This window comes from Hesperophylax consimilis, chromosome 26 (genome assembly GCF_061612785.1).
Source record: "Hesperophylax consimilis isolate HC1 chromosome 26, BYU_Hcon_1.0, whole genome shotgun sequence".
NCBI lineage: Eukaryota > Metazoa > Arthropoda > Insecta > Trichoptera > Limnephilidae > Hesperophylax > Hesperophylax consimilis.
Window position 1 is genome coordinate 20,615,545 of NC_142861.1, and position 24,411 is coordinate 20,639,955.

The window sequence follows — 24,411 nt, forward strand, 5'->3', positions numbered from 1 at the left end:
CTAATGTTTTCAGTATTATTAGGGCTTTTTTATACTAATTTTCATATATTTATTGGCAGGTAGAGTAGAAATTAATATTGTTTAGCGTTTGCCAACGACCATACCATGTTGAACACACCGGTTCTCGTCCGATCACCGAAGTTAAGCAACATTGGGCGCGGTCAGTACTTGGATGGGTGACCGCTTGGGAACACCGCGTGCCGTTGGCCCATTTTTTATGGTAATTTCATGTTTTTTTTTATTTTTTTATCTTTACTATCATTAATAATATCATAAAATTCTTTAACTTTTCAAGTATGCTACAGGCCTAAAATATTACTTAGTGGATTGATATTATGGTCAACCATTGAAAAAAAAAATTCCTTCAAAATTATGGATGTAATTACGATCTTTTTCAAGCGCGTATGTAATGATTATTTTTATCAACGTCGCACACACCTTGCTAATGTTTTCAGTATTATTAGGGCTTTTTTATACTAATTTTCATATATTTATTGGCAGGTAGAATAGAAATTAATATTGTTTAGCGTTTGCCAACGACCATACCATGTTGAACACATCGGTTCTCGTCCGATCACCAAAGTTAAGCAACATTGGGCGCGGTCAGTACTTGGATGGGTGACCGCTTGGGAACACCGCGTGCCGTTGGCCCATTTTTTATGGTAATTTTATGTTTTTTTTATTTTTTTATCGTTAACATCATAAACAATCTTATATCATTCTTTAACTTTTCAAGTATGCTACAGGCCTAAAATATTACTTAGTGGATTGATATTATGGTCAACCATTGAAAAAAAAAAGGCGTTAAAAACAAAAAAACATTAAAAGATTCTGCCGATAGATGTCACCCCCGTAATCAATATAATTAAATAGATTAAAAAATATATATTTATATTCTGCCGATAGATGTCACCCCCATAAACTATATAATTTAAAATTAAAAAATATTCTGCCGATAGATGTCACCCCAGTACAAAATATAATTTAAATGACGAAAAAAATAATATGAAAAATAAATAATGTTTAAAATTACAATGGATTAAAAATTTAAAAATTTCAAAGAACAATGACTACAAACAATGAGTTATAAAATTAACATTCAACCAAAAAAAAAAATTAATATGCGATGGCCGAGAATCGAACTCGGATCAACTGCTTGGAATGCAACTACGCTGACCATTACACCACCAACGCCAGTTGTCGAGATTACCTAAAAAACATTTATATCTTACTTCAAAACTTTCACTAGATCAAATGAACTTTAATCGGTCCCGCATTTTCGTTTCGGTCATGAGTTGGTTTTACTCCGGTTCTCGAAATTGCATGACGCGGCTAAAGAAGTTTCACTTCAAAAAAAAATTGAAATCGGTCTCCATAAAATAGAAAAAAAAATGGGTGTGTCAAGCCTACGCAAGACAGAAGTGAAACTTCTAATATTCTTCTCTCTCTCTCTTTTCATTTCATTCTCTCTTTTTTTCTGTCTATTGACATATTTATAAGTAGCATGTGATAAAAAAAATTAAAAGTTATAAAAAAAGAAAAAAAAAATTAGTTAAAGCGGGGATCGAACCTCGGTTCTTCACGACCACAGTCGTGCGCTCTGCCTCTAGACCGCGAAGCTGAGTTCGGAGAGTGACCTAAACTAGGTATATAATATTAGCTAGGCTCCTATAGCGAAATGATCCCGTTTTTTCGTCACGGTCATGAGTCGGTTTTACTCCGGTCCTCGAAATTGCATGACGCGCGTAAAGAAGTTTCACTTCAAAAAATTCCTGCAAAGTTATGGATGTAATTACGATCTTTTTCAAGCGCGTATGTAATGATTATTTTTATCAACGTCGCATACACCTTGCTAATGTTTTCAGTATTATTAGGGCTTTTTTATACTAATTTTCATATATTTATTGGCAGGTAGAGTAGAAATTAATATTGTTTAGCGTTTGCCAACGACCATACCATGTTGAACACACCGGTTCTCGTCCGATCACCGAAGTTAAGCAACATTGGGCGCGGTCAGTACTTGGATGGGTGACCGCTTGGGAACACCGCGTGCCGTTGGCCCATTTTTTATGGTAATTTCATGTTTTTTTTTATTTTTTTATCTTTACTATCATTAATAATATCATAAAATTCTTTAACTTTTCAAGTATGCTACAGGCCTAAAATATTACTTAGTGGATTGATATTATGGTCAACCATTGAAAAAAAAAATTCCTTCAAAATTATGGATGTAATTACGATCTTTTTCAAGCGCGTATGTAATGATTATTTTTATCAACGTCGCACACACCTTGCTAATGTTTTCAGTATTATTAGGGCTTTTTTATACTAATTTTCATATATTTATTGGCAGGTAGAATAGAAATTAATATTGTTTAGCGTTTGCCAACGACCATACCATGTTGAACACATCGGTTCTCGTCCGATCACCAAAGTTAAGCAACATTGGGCGCGGTCAGTACTTGGATGGGTGACCGCTTGGGAACACCGCGTGCCGTTGGCCCATTTTTTATGGTAATTTTATGTTTTTTTTATTTTTTTATCGTTAACATCATAAACAATCTTATATCATTCTTTAACTTTTCAAGTATGCTACAGGCCTAAAATATTACTTAGTGGATTGATATTATGGTCAACCATTGAAAAAAAAAAGGCGTTAAAAACAAAAAAACATTAAAAGATTCTGCCGATAGATGTCACCCCCGTAATCAATATAATTAAATAGATTAAAAAATATATATTTATATTCTGCCGATAGATGTCACCCCCATAAACTATATAATTTAAAATTAAAAAATATTCTGCCGATAGATGTCACCCCAGTACAAAATATAATTTAAATGACGAAAAAAATAATATGAAAAATAAATAATGTTTAAAATTACAATGGATTAAAAATTTAAAAATTTCAAAGAACAATGACTACAAACAATGAGTTATAAAATTAACATTCAACCAAAAAAAAAAATTAATATGCGATGGCCGAGAATCGAACTCGGATCAACTGCTTGGAATGCAACTACGCTGACCATTACACCACCAACGCCAGTTGTCGAGATTACCTAAAAAACATTTATATCTTACTTCAAAACTTTCACTAGATCAAATGAACTTTAATCGGTCCCGCATTTTCGTTTCGGTCATGAGTTGGTTTTACTCCGGTTCTCGAAATTGCATGACGCGGCTAAAGAAGTTTCACTTCAAAAAAACTCACGTTCGGTAAGCTTTGGCGTCATTAATTTAATTAATTAACACTGCAGAAGAGTCCCAACTGCTCCCGACTGTCGGGAGTCAGTGATAGTATGCTCATGTTGTGAGGCTGCATAAATAAATATTGTGAAGGGAGAGCGGAGAGGAAAAAAATGGGGAAGAGAAGGTTGAGACATTCCTGGATATTCAGATCTGGTCATTTACCATGGCTAAAGCCATTTTCAGCAATCTTTCGATTCTGAATGGTGGTGTTTCACCAGGGTGATACTGAGAGTAAGAAAAATAATTTGTTAAAAAATGGGTTTTCGAACTCGCGCAAAGCTGAACTCTGCAATGACTGGTGTTACATTTAAAATTTTACTATGATCCTATTGGGATGGCGGAATAATAGTCAAGAGACCTTAAAAATCAGATGACACGTGATGACAAAGAGCGAACTAAACTGAACTTTTGCGCCTTCATAATAATATATTGTACCTCTATTTTTGTCCCTTTCTCCCTCTATGTGGGCAGCTAATAAGTGGTTAATACTTTCAGTGAAGTTTTTTCCCTGCAGAACGACCACCACTCAGAATCAAAACGTTGCTTGAAATTGGCTTTAGCCGTGTTTGGTGACCAAATCTGATTAGCCAGGCCAACCCCACCTTCTTTTTTTTCATTTCCTACTCCTCCTCACAATCTTCAGCTTCACGATACACCCTGATTGAGGATGCCATAGTCTCACTGGCTCCGACGATAGGGTCTCTGGAGCAGTTCATACATAAAAGTATTCCTTTGATGTATTTAGAAAATTTAACTTTTAATGATTTTATACCTCCCAAACTGAAGAAGACATTAAAAATTCACTTCATTGCAGAGTTTTAAATTATCAAGTTATAAGGAAAATTACGTAGTCCTCAAAATAATTCACGGTTTTAGACGACCTTTCTCCTTTTGAGCAACTGGGACTACTAACTTAAAAACTTTCTTGATTTTTAACGCCTCCTGCCTTCCAACGCCCCCTTGAGTCCTCCAGGGCTCCTAGTGGCGGTAGAGCAAACTGTGTCAAATGCTGTGTCGTTAATTTTCGAACATTAACACGGAAAACTTAACCATTCTGTTAATTGAGACTACTGGGAATGAAACGTCGGAATCCTTGTGTTTTTCCATTCAACTTTAAAATGAGTCATAGTAGATTCTCTCAGTATCACCCTGGTAAAAGTTCATCATTTCAAATCAAAGCTTTACTTTAAATGGTTTTAACAGTGTTTGGCGATTAGATATGAATTGCAAGATACCCACCTTCTACTTTTGACATCTCTTTCTCATTTCCAAACCTTTCTAATTGCTTAGTGTGTAAAACTTAAAATTTAATTGTTGACAACTTAATTTATTGAATGCATTATTAGCGACTCTTAAAAGAAAATTTGTAACAGAAAAATCAGAAAAAGATTTGGTCGCATCTAGGAAGACCACAACCCTAAAAAACTGGGGTCTTGGTTTCGAAGATTCCACCAAATTTTCATTTAAACTTCGCTAATATTGTATTTAATCATTTAATATTTGTTTTATTTAAAAAAATATCTCTACCCCATAACATCATTCCAATTATGAGTTTTAGGATATCTATTCAAACAACATTGAATTTCAAAGTCGCTATTACGAGTCCTATACTTTTTAAATCAAATGCCAAAAGCCTGTGCCAAAACCATTTTTGTTCACCGTCTCATTAAATACAAAAAAAAACACCACACATTACCATAAAAGCAGAGCAAAGCAAAGAGACAAGTATCAAATATGCCAGTGCTTTAATTAATACTAACTTTGAACAGTGGAGAACAAACTCCCACCCAGTATCAAATTAAATAAATCAATTAATAACACTTTGAAGTTCACCAAATTAATAATGACAGGGAATTTTCATAAAAAAATATCTGGTATTGTTAATACAACTTTATGCACCTCCCTTTAACGTATGTTTCTGCATTCCTCTACCCAATCACCTTTTACCCAATTACCTGCCCCTGTCTGACAGTGTCGTAGAACATACATATCTACATGAGTGACATTGCAACGATTTAATATACTCAAACATATAACCAGAGATGTGCAAAATGGGTACACAAAACCATTTGAAATTCAAAATGGAAATGGGTCAAAACTTTTCCATTTGAAAATGCAAAATGCAAAATGGTTTTTAGAAAAGCATTTCAAATGCAAAATGCAAAATACCTATTTTCAAAATGCATTGAAAATGCAAAATGGTTTCTCAGGTCAAACAACTAAAATAATTATAGAATTTTTAAACAATTTTGTCATTTAATAACGGACATCAATGTAGAACAAACATATTACATAATGGTAAATCCAAAAACACCACGACTATAGATTATGAAACCACAAAAAATTTGCTCGGGACTAATGTTGCCAACGTAAATAGATAGAAACTGCTATCTAACATTTAATATTACAGCTTCATGGCCCCATGTTCAGTATTTGAATCAGTATTTTTTGTAATGGTATCACTCAATTGCCAGGGCTCCTACCAGGAAGCAACTTGACAAATGTAAATTATCTCTCATAGCGAGGTTGAGGACCGACTGATATTTGGGGCTTATGAAAAAAAGATGAGTGGAGATAGTAGGAAGAATGCTGCAAAAAAGCATTTAAAATGGAAAATGCATTGAGAAAAGCATTTAAAATGCAAAATGCAAAATGGTTTTTAGAAAAGCATCTAAAATTCAAAATGGAAAATACCCATTTTGCATTTTGCATTTCCATTTGAAATGGATTTATTTGAAATAAAGCACATCTCTGCATATAACAATAAAAAAACCGGTGCAGTGAACATTTCCTTCAATGCGTTCAATTCGAGTCTATTACAAAATTTTGTGCAGTGATTACCATCATTGACGGCCTCCGTGATCGAGGGGGGTAAGCTCTCGACTAGCAATTCGGAGGTCGCGGGATCGAATCCCGGCATACACAAGTATGTTCTATTTTATGGATTTATATTATTTCATAATTTAATCATTGAAAATAAAATATGGTGTATTTGCGGCACGTTCCAGAATGGAAGTATCGCCAGACCACCATTTAGAATTGAAACGTTGATTGAAATGGCTTTGGCCGTCTTTGGTGATCAGATCTGAATTGAAGGTATTTCGCCCCTTCCTCTTCCCCATCACCTTCCGATCATTAATATCTTCAGCGTCACAACATACTTTTAATACCCAACTGAGGATGTCATAGTCTCACTTGCTCCAGGCGGATAAGGATGTTGGGACTCTCGTGCTGTTTGACATTAAAAAAGTATTCAATTTGTCCAAAAACTAGTATTTTTTGAAAAAAGAATCTCTACTGAAGCATAAAAACAGACATCACCTTGAACTGGAAACAGAACGTACAACTTTTGACTGTCCAACTCTAGGAAGGATTACCTTTTCAGGACAGTCAAATTTACAGGTTTCAAGTTATCCTAGACGAATACAGGATTTAAGACTAGCTAAAATAAGTATATTAAAACGAAGATACATAAAAAGATACATAGAGGCGTTCGTGATTTCAAATGACATTTTTTAGTATCATTTCGGAATCAGTCCTGCCTAGATCCAACAACCATTTTGTCATTCTTGGACTGAAGATGACAATTTACACAGTTTCAGCTGAGAGGGGATTTTATTATATATTTTAGGACCGAGATACTCGTATGAGAATATTTTTTGATAAGCCGCTCTGTTGCTTGTTGGAACGAAAAGGTCATTCCTTCCCTTACTTCTAGTTTGTTGTTTTTATTTTTATGAACATGGATTTCATTTTTTATGTAGCACTGTTGGACATCTAGTACATTAAATTCTATGAAGAGAGCGTCGCTCAAATATCCTAAAGGTTTCTTCATAATAACACGTAAAATAGATTTCTGTGCCTTCAATAACGGGTTAAATGTTGTTGTTTTTAAAACAGAACATCGCTAGATTTAGCCAATAATGATCTTCTTAGCTTAGTGGTCTACACACTAATGGTTCTGCAGATACGAATTCTAATCACATTGCTAATTTAAAAAAAAAATGTATTTGTAATTTTTCAAATGTCACCGGATGCCACTGGTCACGAGCTTCTCTAACCGAGGTATTACTGTAGCCCGCTGCATTAAATTTACCGGCATCTTCATTAGTACATCAAAAAAGCATTAAAAAAACTCATCTTTCGCCCTACTTCACCGAGGCGCCATCAGCGAACAAGTATAAGCAACTCCGTGACGTGGAATACTAATTCCGCATAATTTAAACTTCTTCAGATAATCAACTACAAATTTTACAGCATTTAATTTTCTTTTAGTACTAAAACATTTCTTGGTGGCACGCCTTTAAAACTTGAAGAAAGGAAAATTTTAAACGCTTTAAAAATTAACAGCAAAAAAAGACATCAAAAGCTGATTTTACCAGGAGCCAATCTTTTTTTAGTAAGACTATCTGAATTCCTACTACTACTACCATCATTGTTAGCGGAAAATATCGCTTATTTTCTGACGGGTACCCGGCATTGCTCGGGGTATTATAAATATTATGGGGTAAAGTTTTGAGGTTGTTATGAGTACCTGAACGACTGGGTGCATTTGACGGTGGAAATAATATAATTGTATTGTACTAAGTATTTGTTTCACTTGATCGTGCCATGTTTTCGAAGGCGTTTTTGACCTTTTCCATTGGCGGTTCGTGACTTTTTGGTGTACTAGAGTGATAACATTACAACAAATGGCATTATTGGTGTTGTTGTAACTGAAAATGATTTTTTGTTTTTTTTTATTCAATTTTTTAATGAAAATTTTCAGGAAATATTCGAAAAAAAAGAACATTATTTTCAGCTAAAACAACACTTTTTTGTATTATTTGCAATCTAATACATCCAAAATTCACGAGCCGCAACTGCTTTTCAAGCATTTACTTCCTCATAGTCATACATTCTCGTTTCACCTATTTATTCGTTCATCAACTTTTTTTACATTCATTGAAATTGTTTAAGTTAAGTAACGGAAGAAAAGTTTTGATGCAATATTTTTAAATAACATTTTAAATTATCAGTTGACGCCCTGTTATATTATTGTTGATTTACTTTCATGTTATTATCATTAGTTCGAGGTTTCTGAGTACGTATCATTGTGATAATCATACTACGGTTCTATTATATTCTGTTGCAATAGATTAAACACCACTGGTAACTCTTATGCTATGTTAGCTGATGTTTTTAAAATCACTCGAAATATATCTGAACTAATTAAACATTTCAGCAGTGCTTATATTATATAATAACAAGTTTTTTGTGCATTCTTTTTTCTTGCCAAATTAAATGATTTTATAATTTTCCTTTCTTTCCATTACTACGACTCTTAATAACTTTCATGTATGTAATTCTAAATAAAAAAAATACCTATCTCTTATTTTACCACAAATAGTTATTTGATTCGTGTCTTCCTCATACATCCCCGACTATTTCTATCATTCACTTCATGTAGTATCATGAAATTGGCAATGTCACTTTTTAAAAACTACATTATGTCGACTCCGTATCTCATTCCAGTGCAGAGATAATGCTTAAAGACTTCTTCTACAATCAAACCAAAACTCTAAACACTCCTGGCACTAATCAGAACAATCTTTGAAAGTTTCATCGCAATTGGATGACTGGTAAATGAACGCGTACGGGACAAACGAAGAAACATTTATTTTTATTTATTTATTTTGTAAGAAACAAACAGCTTTTATATAATATGCAGTGATAGATATAAATATAAAAGTTAATTGTAGTCAAGCCACAGAAGTTTCTTATGTTAAAGTGCATTAGAAATGAATTTTTAGTTTCTTAAAATTAATTTGGTGTTAAAGGAAGGAGAGAGGAAGAGGAAAATAGGAAGAGGATAGGAGTTGCTGCCGATACATTCCATACTCTCATATTAATAATCAATCGTACGCATTACTCCATATCGATATTTCTTTAGGTTATTACCAAAAATGTCAATGCTGTAAATTTTTTTATTATATTGTGCACATATGCAAGGAATTGGGGAATTTTTTCGAATGTTTGTTCTACACGAGGGTAGATAAAATAAATCAGATTGTCGGGTTGATCTAGACGGAATATGAAAATTTATTAAATTGGTAAGTTCTGGTGAGTCCAGACCATTATTTAGGATTTTAAATAATAGGATTTGATCAAAAATTAGACGTCGTGTTTGGAGGGAGTTAAAATTATGAAATTTAATGGATTCGGTATAATTTGAGAAGTGTAAGTTTAGTTTATAATTCATGTGTTTAATTTTTTTTTTAATTCTTTCTATTTTTTCGATATGGGCTTGGTATAAAGGAGTCCCGATCGGTGTACAGTGTTCCAGGTGCGGGCGAATATATGAGGTGTAAAGGGAATATAGAGTGTTTATGTTGTGGAAGGGTTTTGCTCTGCGAATTATAAATCCCAGCATTTTATTGGCTTTGTTAATGATGTTATCAGTGTGTTAGATAAAGTTTAATTTAACATCCAGTGTTACCCCAAGGTCCCTGATATATTTTACTTCATTGATGTGTGTACCGTTTAGTGTGTATACAAAGGATATTTTATTTTTATTACGTGTAAACGTTAATTTATTGCATTTTGCGATGTTAATAACAAGTTTGTTTAATTCGCAATAGACAAAGAGACGATTGAGGTCCTCTTGAAGTTTAATGCAGTCGTTGATTGATTTAATAACTAAGTATATTTTATTATCATCTGCATATGCTAGGTAATTAGCATGTAAAAAACATTTGTGAATATCGTATATACACACGTTAAATAATAATGGGCCTAAATGAGAACCTTGAGGTACACCGGAGGGCACAGAGTAGAAGCTGGACTTTATTCCCTCAACTAAGACACTTTGAAGTCTACTCTACTTTTTATATATATCTCGACACAGGAGCCCCTGAAGAAAATTGTTTCCCTCAGGGCCTATGTCGTTTCTGGGGATGCTGTGTGAGGGGTATTTTTGAGGAGAGGAAAGAGTGAATATGGGTCTTGAGGAGACACATGTTGTAGGAGGGAGGAAATACAGAGGCCGGCAAATCGTTCCACAGCCGAGCTGTTGAACTCAAGAACGAGTCGTAGAAGCGACCCGTTCTCACGTGACAAATGTCAACCATGTACATACGAGTATATTGGCCGCGTGTTTGGCGTGTTTCTCGATTATGGACCGGTTCCAGTTCCTCGGAGCATCTTCCATTGTGATACCGATAGAACAAGGACAGCATACCTACCTGACGAATGTGCTCTGAAGATTTCAATCAGTTTATTCAGATATGTTAATCTATTAAACGCACCGCCCATTTCCGCACCGAGTGAAGGGTTTTTTCAGGTATTTTGGGGCTCCAGACCAGAGGTGGCTGCCTAATTGAACAGTAAGGCGCACTTGCGATTTTTAAATGGTTAGTTGTGTACTATTGCGTTCTGCGGGCCCTGTACAATACACCCATCTACTGTGATGAGGATTGAACACGCGACGCCTCGGTTTTATAAAATATCTTCTACCAAACAGTGGCGGTTCTTCATGGAGAGATAATGGTGACACCCCCTAACCAGATATTGAATAAATCTACTAAAAGTAAAAATCACCAAAATGTATGAAAATCTTTAAACATTAGAGCAATTAATATTAGAATAGAATTTTGGTGAGATATCAATGCGACAGGCCACCACTCCGCGCTATGTCTTGAGGCTTACTAGCTGTTAATAGCGACCATAAATAAACCACTAGCGATAAGGCTGACAAGCGATGCGAATCGACAGTTTTTGATGCATTTCTAAGTGCGGAGATTTTAAGCGCACACGTGAAGATATTCTGAGATGTTCTTTTAAGCATTTTGACACATTCCTTGTATTTCTCTCTCGATCCTAGGCAATCCGCGAAACAGCACGATCGCATTTGAATGTTGATTTCATTTCACTTGGGGGGCAAAACATTAAGTCCCCTCGTGGCGAATATTATTGGACTATCCAATAGACAACAGACTGATGGTTTTAGTTCACGTGGTACTGTGAAAAGATGTTCCACTCCTTCCGCATTGTTTCAGGCAGGGTTTCTTTCCCATCGTTCTTCGTCATCATCAACCATATATCCTTTTCACTCCTTTCATAACAAACAATATACCTCAATCTTATATACAATATTTCAATATGTCACATTGTAATATAAATAAATAAAAAAAATCAACTATGTAAACTTACGAAGTTAACTAAATTTATCTTAATTATCAGAAAGGCGAAAAATATTTGATCTTCTTTTATTGTACAAAATTATTAATTATATCTTTGTCAGCCCAGACATTATAAGTTTGCTGCCACTTCATGAACATCCCAAACATACTAGATGGAATATTTTATTTCACAACAATATCTTTGTATTCAATTCAGTTATCGAGAGGGTACATAGGCTTTATTTGTTCTAATTCTAGACCCGTACAAATCCAAATCAGTTCAGCAATTTTCGGATCATGTAAATAACGAGTAGGTAATCATAATTTAAGCATAATATGCTTAATTAAATATACATAATATCTTTTATAATTTATTTTATATTACAAGTAAATAAATTCAAAGAGTTTCTTTTAAAGATAATTGTGATTATAACTTAATTTAAATTTACTGTATTTTATGCTTTATTATTTGTGTTATACTGTGGTTTAAAATTTATGTTGTGATCTTTATGTAGGCGTTGATAAATAAATAAATAGACCCACTGGCACCGGGAATTTGGGATTATTGTGCAGTTATCATTAAAAAACTTTATTTCACGATACAGAGGTGTAGTGGACAAAGCCAGATGTTTTTACCAAATAGAAAAATTGTCCAAGGATGTAGGATCAAAGTAGACTGAATGCTATAGAAATTAGATCTCTGAGGCGTGAGTGTGGAAAAATCATGTAGGTACGATTGTTGAATGAGTAGGATTAGGCATTTAAAGCTAATGAAAGAAGAAAGACGTGAATTTATTTACAATTAACGCCACAAGTGCCACTTACACACATGAAAGTTATGGAAAGAAAGGAATAAGTATATCATTATATAAGTTACCACATTTCAAGAACATCTATTAAGTTTCTGGTATCCTTCCAATCGCAATCTTTCCCAAACATGATATCACAAGCACCATCCTACAAATTACCCAACAATCAACCCTCACTAACATCAAGCCACTTGACAATCAGGACATCTACAACCAGAATACTCACAAAAATAACAATTAAATCCGCATTCCTCTAACGCACTCTATAAAATATGGGATAAAATGAACTATATTGCTTACACACTTTGAAACCACTGTGTATAAAAACAACCAACATATTACAAAAATCTAAGTAATGCTTTAAAAGAAAATATTTTTATTTTAAGTTAAAAACGAAAATACATAATTTTCTTGTTTTATTGCTTTTCTATTATTATAGGAGACGGTTGACGTAAGGTTCCCGTGAGCACTTAGGCCATAGGCCCATTGTGTTATCTCTCATTTTACCTCATTCCTTTAACAGTCACCTGGTCCCTTTTATAAAGTTCACGAGGATTGTCATTGGAAATGTCTTCTGGTTCCACAATGTATCTTCCTAGGTATCTGAGCCTCGTTCCCAATGGCACCAAAGGTGAATTGGAGTGTCTTCATCCTCTTCACATTTCAGTTGGTATTTTCCACTCCCAACAACTGCATGTGTCTCCTGAGATGGCAGTGTCCCGTTAGTAGTCCTACCAGTTCCCTCAGTGAGTTTCTGTCCATATTGAGTAAATGTCTGGTTCACCTTGGGTCTGCTCCGTTTATATATACTTTGGATTGCCTCATTCCGTATTGCTTTGTTAAGTCATGTTACTTTTTCTTTCTTTTTCTATCCTCTGTATTTGCAATCGATCATAATTTATTTTTGCCAACGTATTAGTGGATAAGTACCTTTTTGTAAATTCCTACCTTGGCTTTTATTTGTGCTTACATATATATTACTGTTTCTTTTATTGTTTATTCTTCTTAATCTCCCTTTTTTAAATTTTTGAACTATTTTATATGTGAAACATATAATTTTGATGTCCAAATACCAATGTTAAATTGTACCTATGTTTTGTAAGTTCCACCCGTCCTAACATGAGTTTTGTAACTAATTGGGATTGCTCTAGTAAGAAATAAAATTAATAACAAATAATAATAATACTAATCCGAGATGAAAAACGAAATTAATCATGGAAGATGTTCGCAAAGAATCTGTGGTTCATTTTGCCCTTTTCTTTCTTAACTTACACGACTTTCATCATCAACCACTATCCCCCATTGTACTTAGTAGCACAGCATTATTAATTTTAGTTATTTTTGAAGTATGATTAATTATAATTGCCTGCATGATTACTTGCCTTCCAAGGTTCAGAGGATGTGGGTAAGATTAACCAAGTTTTCAATAGATAATTGAAAGGATTTGTTTGTAACTCAAGTCAAAATGTATCAGGCGCTGTCTTGCGAAACTGGGAAAAGCGATGAGTCATTTATTATAATTATAATTGTATTGTATAGAGCAGCTGGAGTTGGGTGTTATGTATGAAGAGTGAATGTTGTTTAAATGTGTGTTAAAGTTAGCCAGTCTATAAGGGAGTAATGATATCAATCTTTGAAGTTAAACTAACTAATTAATTAGGCGAGCATTGAATAAGGCAAATTGAATAATCCTTGCTTTACTCATATTCTTATATTCTACACATATTCTTCTGTTATTTTTGTTGTTTTGATATCTACATGTCACATGGGCGCCCAGGTCTATATGGTGCAAAGACATGGGAACTATATCGTCAACCGGATGAGCAGCGTTGTGAGGCGGATTATGGTAGTGTTGAAATGTTTTTTTATAACATTACAGATTGGGGTCTTTATCGTTATAATTGTTCCATTTATACGATGTATTTGCAGTGACAAAAACCTTGTAAGATTAATGCAGGTCTTGAAGATGCTCGGTTATATGAAGGAGAAAAACAGGCACCGATTGCTCCTTTTATATGCCAGCTGACATACACAAAAGTGAATCGAAAAAAAGATCGTTTTCATGAAGACGACATTAAGAATTATTGTGAATAGGTGTTCGAGTTGAGTCCGTTCAGCATACGTAAACCGATGCACACGGGATCAATCCTGTACCTCATTTGAAAAGTTTCTATTGAAATGACTGTAGAATAGACTCGGCATGCCTACATTCCGTCTGTACATTACAGATTGCAATAGAAATCTTAACAACTCCTTTGCACAGAATTAAGAAGGTTTATCAGGTATTTCGGAGCTCCAGCCAAGAGGTGGCTCCCAAATCCATCAATGTCTTTATCGAGTGTCCCCAACCTACCTATTTTACCGTTAATCTGCTCAATATTTAAGTCTGTTTAAATTTCTCTTTTAAATATTGTTGATTACTATGGTGTCAGTTGGTGTCGGAAGTTTGCTTTTGAGATAAGCCCTTTGCAACGAACTAGAAGGACCAGTCCCAAAACTAGGTCTGCTATTATATTAAGTGGGACAATATTAAACTCAAATGAAAAAAATACTAAATATTAAAAATTATATTCTGCGGTCTCCTTTACATCAATTCTTCTTGTCCGAAGTATTAGTTTACACTGAGAAGATGCTGTGAGTTTGAGATGTATATTTCTTGCATTTGCATCTTTTACCGGAGGTTGGTTATCATCAGGGCAGTATTTACTCTATAAACTACAGTTCAAAAGATGCTTTAAATAAATGAATGAAAATTTACAATTTTTGCATTTAGCTATCCAACAAAATTATGCTTTAGAAAACACACATTTAATGTTTGATATATCCATATAAGCTGCGATGAAATAAAACTTAAATTAACAAATTCAATTTAAAATATACACCAGTTTTGTTGAAATTATATTTGATTTGCAATGTTTTATATCGAGGAATAGTTTCAGAGTGTGCTGCAATTAGAAGTTTGAGTCGTGCAGTAAAAAAACGCTTTTTTATAATTGGTCGAGTGGATACTAGTCGACTCGAGTTAGGAACAAATGAAATAAGAAATAAAATTGTTGAATAAAATATTCACCTTGCATAAAAAACAAATACAAAAACTTATATTCTCAAAGGTTATTTAAACACTATTTAAGTTTATTTAAATAAATTCCTCGATCCTCGACTACGAATTTGCTGGTTCGAATCCCGGAATGCTCAGTTAAAATTATAATTTAATTAATTAGAATTATTTCACAACTAATTCATAGTACATGTCTTATATAATTATCAACATACTCCAGAGCAAAATACTCTTAGTAAATCGTTCTGTTGAAAAACTGTAGTTCAGAATTGAAACGTTATTTGAAATGGCAGTAGCCGGGTTTGGTGACCAGATTCGAATAGGCAGGTACTTCCTCGCCTTTCTCTACCTCATCTCCTTTCCTTCCTAACTACTTTAATTTTCACGAAATACGCCATTTAGAGATGTCATAATTTTCTCACTGGCTCTAGGTGGTTGCGAGACCGTTGGTAGCACATGGGACTCTTGAATTTTTGATACACACTAGCGGCAAAATCACTATTATTTTACAATAGCTTCACACAGGAGGGCCAGAGGAGAAAAAAACCTCAGGGCGTATATAATCTTTGGGGATGAAGGGTCTTTTTGGGGAAAGAAAGTAGAGAAAATCTTTAGGGCATATGTCATCTTTGGGGATGAAGGGTATTTTTGGGGAAAGAAAGAAGAGAAAATTCTGGGAAGGAAAAAGGAATAAGGAGGGGTGGGTAGAAATCTGAGGCTCAAAATTTACAAGAATGATGAACGTATGAATCCATCCCTCCCACCAGGTTGTAAGGCGACGGGTCGAGAGAGTCCGGCTGGATAAGTCAAAGCCCCTAACCAGTCTCTCACACAGCAGGTTGACACAAATATTTGCCCCCCAAAATCTAGACAAACCTCACCCTATGACCCCGGCCACTCTTGCTAAGTCAACAAACGTAGCAAACAACTTACCGTGACCTATTGCAGATGTGTTGGCTATCTAATAAATGGTTCCCGGGGCGGCGATACCCCATCCCGCCTCCCAAAATGTAGATGTAATCAACGATCTGTGTCATAAATTGATGAAACCGAGGAATGTTTTCCTATAAAAGAATAAAATGTAAATTTGTATTTATGTAATGTTTTCAAAATACCTCACTAAAAGAACCAGCAACAAGAAAAAGCAAAGCGTTAAACATTTATTTCAACGGTCTAACGACATTTTATTTACCATTTATCGTACTTTTCAAGGCTAATTTCCCCTGGGCGCGTCTCGCCTACACCTCGAAGGGATTTATAGCCAGAAACATCCCATTGGAGATATCCACCCCTTTAGCAAGATACTGTCGCAGAAGATTTGGCGATACTGGCAGCACGATAATACTGCCACTTATTTGTAGATCTGGTGAAAGCGGTGTTAGTGTACAACGCTACCCACACGGGCCTATCTAAATCTAAAGTATTAAGGGAAAGTACTATTCGCATGTTGTGTAAAGTCATTATACGCTAGATTAGCAAGTCGTATTTATCTGAAAAAATCCCCAGTAAAAAGCAAGTAAAGGAGATCACCAGATCTCAGCAAAGGACTGATGAAGTGATAAGTCTTTTCCTATCATATTTAACCCATCTTTTAGATATAAACTTTTTGGTTTCTGTTTTGTTTTACTAATATTGTTTCAAATTCAGTTTATTAGTTTCAACTTTTTTTTAATAATTTTCAATAGCTCACTAGATAATTTCCCTTTTTTAAATTCCACATAAAACCTGGGGCGTAAAACCAAATAAAATATAATTAAATTAAAATAATCTCTGCAAAAACATGAAAAGTTCTCGTTTCTACGAAAAATGACCCATAAGGCATTCGGAAATTTAAATTGTGTCAAAGTATCATAATGCTAGTCCAATTAATGCAACATTAAATTCAACCAAAGTAATAGCCAAAATATACTCGTTATTTTAAAATTTCTTGGTGTTGAAACTTTATAATGCCTATAAAATCATTCAAAAAATGACAATATCTTGTATATTTAAAACTAAAAATAAAAACATGGCCGATAAAACAACTTACAAACGTTATGAAGATAATGTTCATGACAACTGTATAATCATTTCAATATTTTTTTAAACTACTACAGAACAGGAAACCCTAGTGAGGACTGCGAAAACTGTGATATTATTCTTGTACATATTATTTAATAATATTATATTTATACAATATACTATAATTTACTTTAATTACACAGTCGAATTTATTAGGTTTTGGAAACAAGCAGCCATTAATCATCGATTCAATTTGTTCGCTTTTCGGAATAGTTCATAATGGTCTCATAAAAATCGTTGTCTCCCTTACTTTCACGGCGGGAAATGTGATTTAAACAGTGTTAGAAAGAAAAAACACCACGCTTTATATTAAAATCTATGAAACCAGACCTCAATCTGAAAAAAAATTATGATTTTTTTATTTATTATTTTTATATGATAAGACAGAAAAATGAGTTTACAGCATAATTTATAGTACATTTTTAAAATTAAATGTGTTTTTTTTGTTATCAACAATTTTAGTGCAACTTTAAGATGAAAAAACATAAGGTGAGTCATTTTTAAAACATGTTTACGATTGAATTAAAAATTAGATATGCAAAAATATGTGTTTATTTCGATTGATTAAATTAAAATTGAAATCCTATTTCATCACCTTTAGAAAACAGTTTTTAGTTTTCAGATACGCGGAAACACAAAGAAAGTTTCCAACCATCCGGCAGAGTCTTTTAGAAAAATAACGGTCAATGTGCCAGAGTCTTGAGGCTTTATAATCATGTACAAACTTATCTTAAATAAAAATCTATTAGAAAAAAAATTATAACGGCCCCTACACACGATTCAATTTACACTCGTACTCTCCTTCGTAATACATGTACAGGACGAGCGACGAAATGTAGAATGCAAACTCTAAAATAGATGCCAAGTTTCTTTTAGTGTAGCTACTCCGTTTGGGTTGTTGAAGTCTATTTGAATGATAGACTTGGGTTTTAAATATTAGAAGTTGACGAAAGACTAATGTGGGTCATCTTGTTTTTTGCTTTACTAAGAGCTAGCACACCTGCGCACATTCGTTATTCGAAATGTATTTATGTCGGTGTATGCTAGTTTTAAATATAATTAAAAACTGCTTGACTTGTGAAACTAAGAGCCGGTGCTTCAATACCTAAACGTGGTGTAAATGAAAATTGCATGACTAAACATGTGATAATTTGCTTTTAAAATAGAAATTAAAATTTTAGGTGTGAGTTTTAAACGTAATGCGAACTCAACTTCATTTTTAAAGCAAATATTTAGACTCTTCATAGGATATTTTTCAAATTAAATTTTCTACTATATTTGCAACATGAAATATATTTTGGAGTTCTGACAACAGCAATTTTTTATAATCATTTTATTTCTAGATATTTGACATGTTTGCAAAGAACATCTCTTCATTTAAATTAAGTACAAAATGTGTGCTGCTCGCTGTATTTAATTGAAAAATGTCGATACCTGTATTATTTGCAAAGATTTGATATTCAAGATTTAACTGAGGATAGAGCGCCACATACTCCTTGATTCATTCATACATCGTCTCATGACATATCGCGGTTAACGTATTTAATTCACTTGATCGTGCCATTTCTACCTCGGGCTTTCCTTCTGCTCCCAACTGTCCGGAGCCAGTGAGACTATGACATCCCCAATTAGGATTATTTTGTGAGGCCGAAGGTAGTGGGAAGGGAAGAAGATGGGGTAGAGGAAAGTGGGAAAGTACCTTGCTAATCAGATCTGATCACAAACACGGCTAAAGCCATTTCAAGCAATGTTTTAATTCTGAATGATGGTGTTACACCAGGGCAATACTGAAAGTATCTTCAACTCTAGAACGTACAACAAATATGGCATATATTATTTAAAATGAATAATTTTTGAAATAACACAAATCAATCAAGTAAAATTTTCTTATGCACACCAGGTTTTGAAACCGCGATCTTGCGGGTTCAAAACCTTGCTCGCTAGTCGAGAGTCTAACTCCTCGACCATGGAAGTCTTATTCTTAGGTTCACTTCCGCGTCATATATTCTCCTTGCACTTATTTATAGTATCCCATTACTCTTACAACAGTATTGCATCCTTTCTGGATCTCCACATTTTGAAGACGGTAGTACATCAAACTGAAATAGTGAACACAAATATTATTAAAGTTCTAGATATGTAGGTAATATCTATGAAAATTAATTTTAGCCATAAGTAAGTGGACGCCCGTAAAAACCTAATAAATTACTACGAAGATCATAATAATTAAAAGCAATGTCCAAAAGCTTTCAAAGTCAACCCTGTGGTTAACTAATTAATTAAATATCAATTCACTATGACGATTTTATCACAAAATTTGCTAAAACCGTTAAGAAACCTACAAAATTTCAATTTTAAACGCGTCGCTTAGATTCTGTGAATTTTCTTCCAAACTAACCGTTAACTTATTAGGTAATTAATGAGCAATTAACGTCAGTAGTTAGTTAACTTCTGCTCATCGGGCTATTATGAGCCTTAAGCACGAACTACAGGAATTAATTGATCGGTTTCGAGCATCGAAGTAAAGTAAACAAGAGTGGAAAAATGTTGATTTAAAGTTGGTACTTGCTCTAAAAGTTATTTAATTAAATCTAGGAAAATCGTAATATTTTCTTTGTACATTATTATATAAACTACAATTTGGTAATCAATCTACTTAAATCACGTTTAAATTAACACGCTAAGAATAGCGTGAATTTAAATTTAAACATATTTTGTGATTAATTTAATACGAATAATTGTTAAAAAAAAGATCTTTTTCAATTTAATACGAATCTCTTTATAATACCTACATTTGTTTGTTGAAAGTTTAATGTTCCATACCCGTTAATTTTGTGACAAAACCGCGCAAAATACGTAAATGGTCAATTTATTAATGACTTAGGTACCAGATTTGAATAGCCAGGTACTTCCCAATCTTCCTCGTCTCCATCTCTTTTCATTCCCTAATCTCTTCAGTCTAACCACATGTGTGGTAGTTGGATTTTTAATCCTTACGAATCCGTTTAAAGTACTATTATATACCCAACTTAATATCGGGTAACTGGATAAAACTGAAAAAAAACAGATCATTGTATAATATATAATTGTTTAAATTTTCTGTTTTGTCACTGTTATGTTTCACCATTTTCGGACAAATCCCGCGCACTGTGCGGGAAGCATATTTGGTCAGAATTTTCGTCACCCCGCGCACTGCGCGGGACAGTGTCCAGCATTTTTAAAGAAATTAGTAGGAAATACTCCCTTGATTATGATGGTATAATCAAATAAAAATTAAAAGAAATTACCTAATTTTATTGACATATTTATTCGAAAATACGTATTTTCCCAATTTTTTTTTTTTAATGTGTATTTTATTTAGTTATGAAATTTTACATCATATACCTAATATATTGTTTTCTAGTACTACTATAATATTATTTACTACTTACATACTAAAATTTGGATTTCACAACATTGAGACATAATCCACGAAAAACTGCAAGACTTTTAGCTTCCTTAACAATTACCGGGAATTCATTGAATATTTTAAAACTTTTATAATAAATATTGTTTTGTGTTCCCGATAAATATGTAAAGATACCCCGGACTCCTTATATGTAGATACTGCGCCCGTCGTACGTCCGCCGTCTATTTCTTTAAAAATAATAATAATGTGGTCACCCCAAAAACTTAGTGACCTACACGGTGACCAAAAGTTATTACAGCGAACGCGTAAGTAAACGTGTATAAAGTTTTAGGTCGAGGAAACATATTACGACTAAACTAAGAAAACATGTAGAATGTTTATCATCCCCAATGGGTTCATATTATTTCATCTTATATCCATTAGTTAAAGAAATATTCGAAAGCAAATCTGTAATATTCCGTACCAATGGATTTCGGGGTGAAATATAGTTCAGCTTTACAGAAAAGGGGGAACACACTGATATACTCGCTATTGAGAGCATTATATAATAAAATGACGGATAAACTAATCTTTGCCGTTTCAGAAGCTTCGTTCATAATATTATTCGAAAACTGGGTAACCTTTTTAAGCTGTACAACCCTTACGGCTTACATTTTATACTGAGCTTACCTACGATTTTTATTTTACATTATAAGTGTTTGATGAAGTTAAAAAATAGTGGAAGATTTTATTGGTATCGCCCTAGTAAAAGGCTATCATTCAGAATCTAAAATTTGCTTTTATTCTATTTTAGCCAGGTTCAATTCTCCCTCTTTCCTCTCTCTGCTCAGTCTCTCAACATACCCCAATTGGGGATGCCATAGTCCTACCGGCTCTAGACGGTTAGGAGCAGTTGGGACCCTTGTACGGCATTCACGTTAGGTCTTTTGTGTTCACTTCTATCGGAGTGATGCTACCGTCAGGGCAATTTTATCTGCAGACTACATTCTAGAGCGATTCTAAAGAACTGTACACGTAAAAGTGCCACCTATTAATTTTCGAAGCCACGAGGTGCTGCTTCTTTCCATACTACGTTGTGCAAAAATTATAACCGCCTAAATGAGAACTTATTTGCTTATTTATTTTACACGCATAATATTTTATACTTATTACTTTACCTTGAAACTAATATCAAGAACAGATAGTACTTAATAATAATAATAATAATAATTGGATAATTTGTAGAGCGCCGTTTTTGTGAAAAATCACCTCAAGGGTGCTGTACAATTTATTTCCTAGGATCTACATTTGTTATTTAGAAAAGATACCAAAACATACTTACCTGGCAAGTCACTTCCGACAAACACACTTATATTAAAAAGTTTATGCTTATAAAAGATAAAACTGCACGCAGACGACACTATATAAAAAACACTGGTCATCGCATGACCTTAAGTCTGCTATAGTTTTTATTACTGTTTGTTACAATGCTGGCAAATACGACGATAAAATAACATAACTAACATGTATACATTACGAATTGATAAATAAATAAAATATCAATACATATCGAAACTAATGATTTCTTCTTCAGTTATAACATAAGAAATATATTTAACATTAAAAAAACATAAGAAATATATTTAACATTAAAAAAACATAAAAAATATATTTAACATTAAAAAAACGTTAATCGGTGAAATATACTAAAGATAGATTCACTCTCATGGGAATATATATGTTATAAAAAGGGAAAATGCCTATTAATCAGGTATTTTATCATCAAATGTGTCAACTTAGGGTTTATATATATCTAATAAAATAAAAGTCCAATTGGATATTAATGAAAGTGACGGCAGCGGTCCGCTGTCACTCGCATTACATTTCATAGAAAACGTGGCAATTTCTTACGACTTATCATGATTTATATTATTTATGTAAGTGGATCAAGCAATACGTGTTGATAATACTTTTCCCTCTGGTACAAAAAGTTTTATTATATTGTAACACTGCGGGCGATGTAATTAATAATGTGTTACTTCAGAAACGAGAGTTTTCGCATTCCGTAAATTTATTAAACTTTGTTTTACGAATCATTGCGTCATCTTCAAAACTGAACTAATTTCTGATAATATGGACTATATTTTAATGCACCCTTGTTGTGATATATAACTTAAATGAAGTTTTCAAATAATGCAATAATAAAAAAAATAAGGAATTTTAAGCAATTATTATTAGCCGGAAATATTATAAAATATAAAAAAATCTAAGAAAATATATAAAATATAATAATATAAGAAAAAATAAATGCTGCCGACGGGAATTGATCCCATACCTTCTGATTGCCGGTCAGGTGCACGGAACGTAAATAGAAGTATTTCATTCAACAATTACTGTAGGAAATTCCTACAATTAGTTTGTTGGAAAGGTATTGTTAAATACTAAATTTTTCACTAGGTGGCGTCGAGATATGTAATTATTGCTTATAATAATTTGTTATCCTTTGTGCTTTCCATAAAAACCTTATCTTGTAAAAACATAATTGTACCTTTAATAAAAAAAAAAACTAAGTGTTGCAAATAATCTTGTAGTTATATGTAAAAAGAAGAGTGTGTGGCTTGTTTTAAACAAATCTACAGTTTTATAAAATTTTACACACTTGACCTTCAATAGAAGATAAAGGTCGCTGTTAACACAATGTTCCAAAAAACTCCCCCCCCCCACTCCTTAAAGCAAAAAATTGATACTGGATGAAAATTTGCACACTTGACGTTCAAAATAAGAGGAAAAGTACTCTCTAGCTGAAATTTCGATAAAAATTCTTCCATTTCCCAGATGAAGGCTCTTCACTCCGCGTAAAGCTCGGGCAACCCCGAGAACTTCAGTCATTGTACATATAAATTAAAATGATTGAAGCAGAGTGCAAACATTTTTTTTTAAATTTAGAGAGACAGAATTTTGCAGGGTTACGACGATATTTGAAATCTTTCTACCACCATCTACATAATTCTATAAAGTAGGTTGTAGAACGATATAGAACTTAGTTAGCAAAGGATTGGACACACGAAGCTTGTGTGGGATGGAACCGGACGCATTTATCCACTCGATTACTAATCAAGCATCACCCGCATAATTGTTAAAATATTGACTTTTTTGAACTGCATTTTCAATTTTACAGATAAATGAGCGTTATTTTTTAAAATGCATATTTTAGAATTTACTTAGCGCGAATATAGTTCTTGTATCGAACATGAAAAATTATTTTATTGCATTTAATATCAATTGCGGCTAAAGTTGCACACCTGCAATCAAACCTGCAAACCAGGGGTTTGATGACCCCTTTTTCCAAATCGTAATATTTTCCAGTTGAAAAATGCATCAATCTGTTACCAGGCGGCAAAACGATTAGATCGAACATGAAACAGTTCGATAACCCTATTTTCTAAAATGAAATTAAAATATTGACAAAGCCAGTCGCTGGGCGAAATATTATTAGCACCAAAATACCTGCCTTTTGAAAACGTAAACATGTTTTTGCAAGCTGACGTCACACAAATGCTTGTAGGAGACATTATAAATAGGTCATTAAAACAAAATATTGGCGGATTCAAGTTTTAAAACTAGGAGTGGACGGAACACCTCCGGTTACAACGCGATCTGTTATAAATTCCTGAGTGTCAACTG

The 24,411-nt window shown here is 33.5% G+C and overlaps 1 protein-coding gene and 4 non-coding genes across 5 annotated transcripts in view; all 5 read left to right on the top strand.

The window, feature by feature from the left end:
- Positions 1 to 24,411, top strand: part of 5-HT2B (5-hydroxytryptamine receptor 2B) — a 332,239-nt gene that overhangs the window by 24,272 nt on the left and 283,556 nt on the right. The gene's annotated exons all lie outside the window — the stretch shown is intronic.
- On the top strand, positions 91 to 209 carry LOC149411278 (5S ribosomal RNA). Its single transcript, XR_016304936.1, has one exon. It is a non-coding gene; the product is annotated as a 5S ribosomal RNA (ribosomal RNA).
- On the top strand, positions 533 to 651 carry LOC149411279 (5S ribosomal RNA). Its single transcript, XR_016304915.1, has one exon. It is a non-coding gene; the product is annotated as a 5S ribosomal RNA (ribosomal RNA).
- On the top strand, positions 1,943 to 2,061 carry LOC149411280 (5S ribosomal RNA). The gene has a single exon (XR_016304937.1). It is a non-coding gene; the product is annotated as a 5S ribosomal RNA (ribosomal RNA).
- LOC149411281 (5S ribosomal RNA) lies at positions 2,385 to 2,503 on the top strand. The gene has a single exon (XR_016304916.1). It is a non-coding gene; the product is annotated as a 5S ribosomal RNA (ribosomal RNA).